Below are 8198 nucleotides of genomic sequence, written 5' to 3'. Positions count from 1 at the left end.
TGGCTCTGACTGGATGTGTTTGAGCAAGATCAGTCATCATAAGTATCAATTTACATTCATAATCAGCCTTAGAATCGTTAAGTGTGTGCGCGGCTTAAGTTTATGCAACTGGCCCCTGGAGGGTACGATCACACCGGTGTGATTAGGACGTTCAGTGCACCATGTGATCAACGTGGCAGTTTGAGGTCGCCGTCAGAGTGATCACAGAGGGAGACGGCGCTGCGTCAGTTAATTTGGCCGGCACAGCGTTTCTTCTGTGGGACAGTCTTCCTGCTACTGTTCAGGGTAACTATAAGACTGTGAAGGAAAGACTAAAAGAGAGTTTCGGGAAGAGGCAGTTTATGGATCGCTTCCGAGCCAGTTTATCAGCCCGCCCTCGTGCCCCACACGGAAATTTGGAGGTGTATGTGGCAGAGATCAGCAGATTAGTGGACAAGGCTTTTCCCAAGTATGGCGACAAGGCCCAAAGAGAAGAAAAGTTTCGTTGTTTTTTGGCTGGTCTGGATCCTGTGCTCAGAGCTAAATGTCATGAACAAGGAGCAACAGATTTGGAGGAGGCAGTGATAGTTGCAGGTTGGTGTGCAAATGCCAGAGACTCAATAACGACTGATTACATGTCTGTTAACGCTGCCTACGGTAATAATGATGGAGGAGCAGTAGCTGCTGTTCACTCTGTGACTGATAATGGAGGGCTATACAGAGCAGTGGATAGATTCATGGAAAAAATCAGAGACATGAGAATGGAACTGATGCACTTTGGTGATGAGAACCAAAGACTGAAAGCAAGAGCGAGTCCTAGAACAATGGATGAGTGGAGTGGAGATCGCTCTCAGTCTAATGGAATGTGCCAATGTGTCTGCGGGGTTCGTGGATGCCAGTCATGTGTCTATTCCGCACAGAGGGGTCGTTCGCCTGAGAAAAAAAAAAAAAAAAACATTTAAACAGCATGAGCACACATCAGGTATGGATGATCGTAGTTATAAAGACTCATACTTTGCTCGGTCCCCTGCTAAACCTAGCCCTAGCCCCTGTCCTCACAGATTGAACAGCTATGAGAATGACTCCAGAAAGCGGGGTGTGCGTTTCATGTCTCCTGGCAGAGCGGAGCGCCGCAATAGGCCAGGAAACAGATTTTAGCTGATGTTGTGGCCCAAACACCAGCTATGCTGCCTGTGGGCCCTGAACTGGACAATGTTGATGATAGTGACTCCATTTCAAAAGACATTAATGTGATTGCGGATGCTGGCCAGGATGTGCTAGTGTCATATGTAAGAGGGGTGATTGAAGGTGTGGAGGTGCAGATGTTAGTTGATTCCGGTTCCAATGTATCTCTCATGAGTGCAGACTTCCGTATGTCAGTTCCAACACTTCGTAATCGTCCATTGAAAAAGGACTATGTCTCAGCTTGTGCTGTGAATGAACAAATGCTATATACACTTGGCACCATCACTATAACATATCAGCTGGGTACTGAGTCGTGGCACCATGTATTTCAAGTTCTAAGAGAATCCACACAGACTGTGTTACTGGGCTGGGATTTTCTGTTAAAAAAAATCATGCTTTGATGGATCTCAGCCATGCTAAGTTACAACTGTGGGACATCTCATTTCCTCTCCTTACCAGCAAAGATTTCATTCCGATGTGCTGCAACGTGTCGCTGGCCACTGCTAAGAAATTACCACCCCTCAGTGAGTCAGTTTTGGCAGTTAAAGTGTTTTCACCCAATGCAGCCCATTTGGCGAGTGACTTTGTTGACTATCTGGAACTACCAGTGTGGTGGATTGCTCACAACTCCAACTAGTGGTTGCTCACACGGTGGCCACGGTTCACAATGAACTGACCTAAGCTTGGATTTTGAATCCTACTGGACAGGACATTTCATTGAAACAAGGTATGCACCTGGGTGAGTTTTACTCAGTTGATGACTCTGATGTTCAGCTGTTTCATGATCCAGCTGATATAACTACAGCGACCATTTCCGGTGTGGCGCCTCCAATGTCGCTGGATGAGTCATCTATATCTGAATCGGAGAGAGCTGCGCTTTCAGCATTGCTGTTGGAATTCAATGACATCTTCAGCTCCTTCAAACAGAATTCTGGTAGATGTACATTTACATTTATTCATTTGGCAGAAGCTTTTATCCAAAGCGACTTACAAGTGAGGAATACAACAAGCGAGTCGTCGTGACGAGGCAAATAGACACAAGAAGTGCTCACAATACAAGTTTTAGGCAGTGCTCAGAGTATCATAAGCTATGATGGAGAGGGATTAGAGGAAGTGAAAGGATAGGAATAAGAAGTTTTTTTTATTTTTTTTAGGATGAGGCTAAAGGCTCATGAAAGAGATGAGTTTTCAGCTGTCTTTTGAATATTGCCAGGGATTCTGCATTCCGGATGAAGGCAGGAAGATCATTCACCAGCAAGGAACAGTGAACGAAAATGTTCTGGATAGTGATTTTGAGCCTTTCTGTGATGGTACCACAAGCCTTCGCTCCTTTAATGAGCGTAGGCTTCTAGTAGGAGTGTAAACTCGTAAGAGTGAGTGGAAGTAGGAGGGTGCTGAGCCTGTGGTAGATCTGTAAGCAAGCGTCAACGCCTTGAATTTGATGCGAGCAGCAAGTGGTAGCCAGTGCAGAGAGATGAAGAGAGGCGTGACATGGGCTCTTTTGGGCTCGTTAAAGACGAGATGTGCTGCAGCATTCTGAATCATTTGTAGAGGCGTGATTGTGCATGATGGCAGTCCAGCCAGAAGAGCATTGCAGTAATCAAGTCTAGAAATGACCAGGGCCTGGACCAGAAGTTGTGTTGCATGTTCTGTTAGGAAGGGCCTGATTTTTCCGGTATTGTAAAGTGCAAATCTGCAAGACCGAGCTGTCTTTGCAATGTGGTCTTTGAAGGTCAGTTGGTCATCAAGGATTACTCAAAGATTTCTGGCCAAATTTGATGGAGTTTTGAGGATGTACCTAGTTGGATGCTGAAATCATGATCTAGAGTCGGATTGGCAGGGAAGACGAGAAGCTCAGTTTTAGCCAGGTTGAGCTGTAGATGATGTTTTTTCATCCATGTCGAGATGTCCGCTAGTGAAACATCACATTAGAACTGGTGAGCAGACTCCCATCAAACAGCGTGCATATTGTGCATCCCCTGAAAAACATGCTGAGATAGAGAAACAGCTGGCTGGCCTTTAATTGGATGCCGTCATTGAGGAGGGCTGTAGTCCCTGGGCGTCACCAGTTGTTTTGGTGAAAAAGAAGTGTGGCACATGGTGTTTTTGTGTAGATTACAGACGCTTAAAGTCCGCGTGAACCGGAAGTTGCAAACGACTTTTCTCCAGTGTTGTGACGTATTTTCAAGTGAAACAGAATATTGAATAGAGGGCAGAGTTTTTACTTTAGCTGACCTCCTCTCCATCTCTCGCTCATAGCAGACGAACGGTTGCAGAGGAGTGGTTTATGCGTTTTCAACCCAAGCCATCAAACTGACATTATCAGAGAAGGAACATCATTCCAGACTGGAAGTAACTTTTCAGATTACCGCGACAAACTATTTTTTCTGTGTTTTAACTTGCACGGATTAATTGTTCACCACAAGACTAGTAATATGCACTAATAAAGTAAATAGGGTCGATTTGATTTCATCTGTACTTTAAACAGTGTGACTATTAAAGACTCTCATTCTCTACCCCGTGTGGATGACATGCTGGACGCGTTAGCAGGTGCAGTATGGTTCAGCACACTAGATTTCTCTAACGGTTACTGGCAGATGGAAGTTGCTGAGGAGGACAGAGAAAAGACAGTCTTTACGACAGGACAGGGCCTCTATCAGTGGCGGCCCATGCCGATGGGCTTATCCACACATCTGCATGGTATATCTCAATGACAATTTGATTTATAGCAAAACATTTGAAGAGCACCTGTCAAGTCTGAAAGAGGTGTTTTTGAGGATCCAATTTGCTGGTTTGAGACTGAATCCAAGCAAATGTCACTTTGCCAGAGATCACGTGTTCTTTCTGGGCCATGTCGTTTCTCAAAAAGGTCTTCAGCCTGATCCAAAGAACATGGAGAAAGTCTTAAACTGGCCAATTCCCCGTTCTCCTTCTGAGGTGAGAGCCTTTGTGGCACTGTATTCCTATTACAGACATTTGGTCAAGGACTTTTCTAAACTTGCTGCTCCACTAAATCAGCTTGTTGGGAAAACGTGCCCTTTGTGTGGACTGCTGAGTGCAACAAATCATTTAACCTTTTGAAGAGTGTGTTGTCATCCGATCCTGTGGTAATGTTGCCTGACTTCAGTGTGCCTTTTAAAATCTACACTGATGCGTCCAACTTGGCCGTTGGTGCAGTTCTTGCCAGGACAGACATGGAGTCGAGCATGTGGTCGCGTACACCAGCCGGGCATTCAATTCCACTCATAAGCACTGGTCCACCTTTGATCGTGAGTTGTGGGCTATTGTGTGGGCAGTGAGGAAATTCAAGCATTACATCGGACTTGCCTCATTTACCATTATCACAGACCATCGACCACTCTAAGCACTTCGGCATTTGTCCATTGATGATGATCCAACAGGAAGAAGAGGGAGATGGATTCTGGAGCTTGATCTATTGAATTGGGTCATTGTGCACAAAGATGGAAAACAGTACAAGAATGCTGATGCGCTTTCTCGCCGCCCTGATACACCTGGCCCTAGTGAGGCAGAGGCCAGTGTTGAGGAGGTACTGGAAGTGAATATGGTGAGTTCTAATAAAAAAGACTACATTCAATGTTCATCTCAAGTCACTGATACTGCAGGAGATGCGACTGCTGTGAACTCACTTGACAATTCAGACAGTATGTCTTCCATGAATGCTTTGTCTCACAGCTTATCAGATATTAGGGCAATGCAGCAGGCTGACCGCGATATTGAGACTGTGTTGAGTTGGGTGACGCAAAAAGAGCATCCAGGAGAAAATTACAAGGGGCTTCTCAGTGTTTACCGAAGCATTGGACTGAATTTAACCGTCTCTCTCTATCAGGGATGGACTGTTATGCTGCACAGATTTCTGTCCCCTCACAAGTGGCCCTGTAATCCAAATGGTTGTTCCCTCTGCTTTAATATCAGGCATTCTTTTGCAGCTGCATGGGGCCCCAGCTTCTGCCCATTTCTCTTATGAACGTGTGTAGGAATGGGCGAGACAATCTTGTTGCTGGCCTTCCATGCACAGGGACAACAAAGCATGGTGTGAGCAGTGCAAAGCATGTCAAATACGATGCAGTCCAGTTCCAGCCCACTGTGCACCTATGGGTGGGTCCCAGTCAGTGCGGACATTTGAAAGAGTGGCTATGGACATATTAGAGCTGCCTGTGACTTTGAAAGGAAACCGGTATGTGCTGGTTGTTGAGGACTATTTCACAAATTTTGTCAATTTGTATGCTTTGCATAATCAGTCAGCACAGACAGTGGCTCGTTGTCTGTTTGAGGACTATGTTCTGATTCATGGCATTCCAGCGACATTGCATTCAGACAAGGGTCGTCAGTTTGAGGCAGAAGTGGTTCAGAATCTCTGTCATCTGCTGAACATTAAAAAGACACGCACCACTTCCTACCATCTGAAGTCAGATGGTATTGTTGAGCGATTTAATCGGACTTTTATTGATCAACTAGCTAAGACTCTTTTGACCTATAGAGGGGAATGGGATGATTATGTGAAGCATGTGGCTTTTGCTTACAACACAATGACTCACTCCACCACTCGTTTCACACCTTACTTCTTGACCCACGGTTGGCAAGCACGGGTCCCCGCTGATTTACTGTTACCCACTCATGCTCTTGACTCTCAGATGTCAGCATCTCATACTGACTTTGTTTCCTCGTTGCTGACAAAACTGAACTCTGCCTTTAGGAGCGCACAGATGCACGGTGACGCAGCTCACAACTGTCAAAATCTGTACCGTGATGTTGGCTTACATCACCAGCCTTATGATGTAGGTGCCATGGTATGACTCCACAACCCAGTGGAGAGCCGCATGAAGCTGGCACCCCACTGGAAGGGACCTTATAAAATTGCACAGGTCATGGACTCATGTGGGGAACAGGGACTGACTTACAGGACTGAAAATCCTTTTGACTCTGGTGAGAGGGCGCAGGTAGTACACTATAATAGGTTGCAGCCTTACACATTGCCTGTGTCTCCGCTGTCACAGAACCAGTCACTGTCTAATGCTTGGGACTCACAGCCTGGTCTCTTTCCCTGGAGTCAGGAGTTTCTGCTGGAGAGGTTTGTGTTCCTCCCCAGGAGGATCTGAGTGTTTTGTCTGACCCACCATGTTCAATTAAGGGGTCTGTACCAGACATGTGTAGAACTGGGAGGGTTTGTAGACCTCCTAGTCATTTAAATGATTTTGTTTTGTATAGAAGGGCCTGCATTTCTCTCTGAATGAGAATTTGTTCTATTGCTGAGCATGTTATTGCTGGGGAAAATTGTGCTTGTTAGACAATATCACTAAAAAATAAAAAAAAAATTAAAATAAAAAAAAAGGAAAAGACAAGAGTACTTTGTACTCTGTTTTGTGTTTCATTGTACACAGCAGTTTATTGTTTATGACTGTGAATGTTGTTATTCTGATACATAAACGAGGACGTTTATTTTGTGGGGGGGGGGGGGGGGGCGTATGTAACAAACTTTATTTGATTCTGTCATGATGTATTAATTCTGTATGTTCTGGCACTCGTTGTGTATATGTGTGTGCAATGTATTTTTCCCCTCGGGGCTTGCCGTATATAGGTTTGTGCATGCGCACTTTTGTACCAGAGTGCTGCAGGTTTTTTCAGCTTGGTTGATACGTGTGGCAGAGAATAAAGTGAAGGACAGTTTGGACGACTGTCGTTTATTGTTTTCTTATCTCTAAGTATTTTAGGCGAACCCTGCACGAACGCTTGGTCACAATAACAATGTTATGAGAATAATGTTTTAAATAGAAGGTTTTGAATATAGAAATACAGTATTAAATGATTTAAATACCTGAAATGATACTTTAATAATGAAACTGAAACTGCCAGTAGGAGGCGGAAAGTCACTAGCCGTTTCTCAATATGCATACTTGTTTGTACTTGTGTTCTTGAGAACTTGTGAAACGTCATCAGTCGCTGTCCAAGTACTGTTCCAATTCAAAGTTCGCATCTAGCCAAGTAAAGTTCAAATCCCCGGATGTGTTCTTGATCCACCCCTTTTATCGAGGATGCATCGAAAGGTAACTTGTGCAGACTTGAGACAGCCAGGTATCCCAGAATGCATCTCGCACTAACCAGCAAGCGTCAATAGTAAAGGAGAAAACCCGCATAATTTAAACATATTACTGTTATTATGTCATGATATGTAGTTTTAAGAGTTTTTCAGGCAAGAATATGCTGGTTTAAAGCTCAAATTTGTGGTTTATTGATAAAGATAGCACCTTTCTAAAAATTTAATCTGATGTTGTCGGAGTTGCGATATCCAGGCAATCACCGGACGCTCAGCACTCATGTACCCAGCCGAGAGCAGCCTTACCTCGGCTAATCTTTGTGACGTTTGCCGCTGACTCCATTTTGGCCGAGGGCAACGTGATGTTTCATAACTTTATACATGGCTATTTAACTTTTGTATCCTACAAAAAAGCGCTGATTTTGTATGCTTGACTGAATTTTTTTGCTTTATTTCTTATTGTATATTCTTATACCTTTTATAATGGCTATTATTGATCATTAAGACTGACATTTAACAAAAAGAGACAGGGTTGTGTTTTATGTTATAGCCTATTTCATTTCATTACAGTGAAGATAATCAGAGTATGCACAAATAGTATTACATTTAATATTTTTTTTTTAAATATATATGAAAAGAAACAGGGTTGTTTAATATTTTGTTTTGTTAATGAGTGATTAATTATTGCAGATAATTAATCACTCATTGCCTGAGGCTATTAATATGTTTTTGTTTGTTTTTTTAAATAAAACGAAAAGAGGCAGAGTGGTGTTTCATAACAAATTTCGTTTTATTGTTGGCTAAAATATACATACAGAGATAACCGGAGAAGCCAGAGCGAGCTGAGTGATGTTATCAAGTACGCTGCTGTTCCATTTGCAGAATCACTGGACATGTGTTCTCCCGTTCAGGGGAGTTCATTCTCCTGAAGGCTGATTTACTTCTGCGTCTGACCTACGCTAGAGCCTCTACTCATACTCAT

The sequence above is a fragment of the Megalobrama amblycephala genome, unplaced genomic scaffold, assembly GCF_018812025.1.
Source record: "Megalobrama amblycephala isolate DHTTF-2021 unplaced genomic scaffold, ASM1881202v1 scaffold497, whole genome shotgun sequence".
NCBI lineage: Eukaryota > Metazoa > Chordata > Actinopteri > Cypriniformes > Xenocyprididae > Megalobrama > Megalobrama amblycephala.
This window is presented reverse-complemented; position numbering follows the sequence as displayed.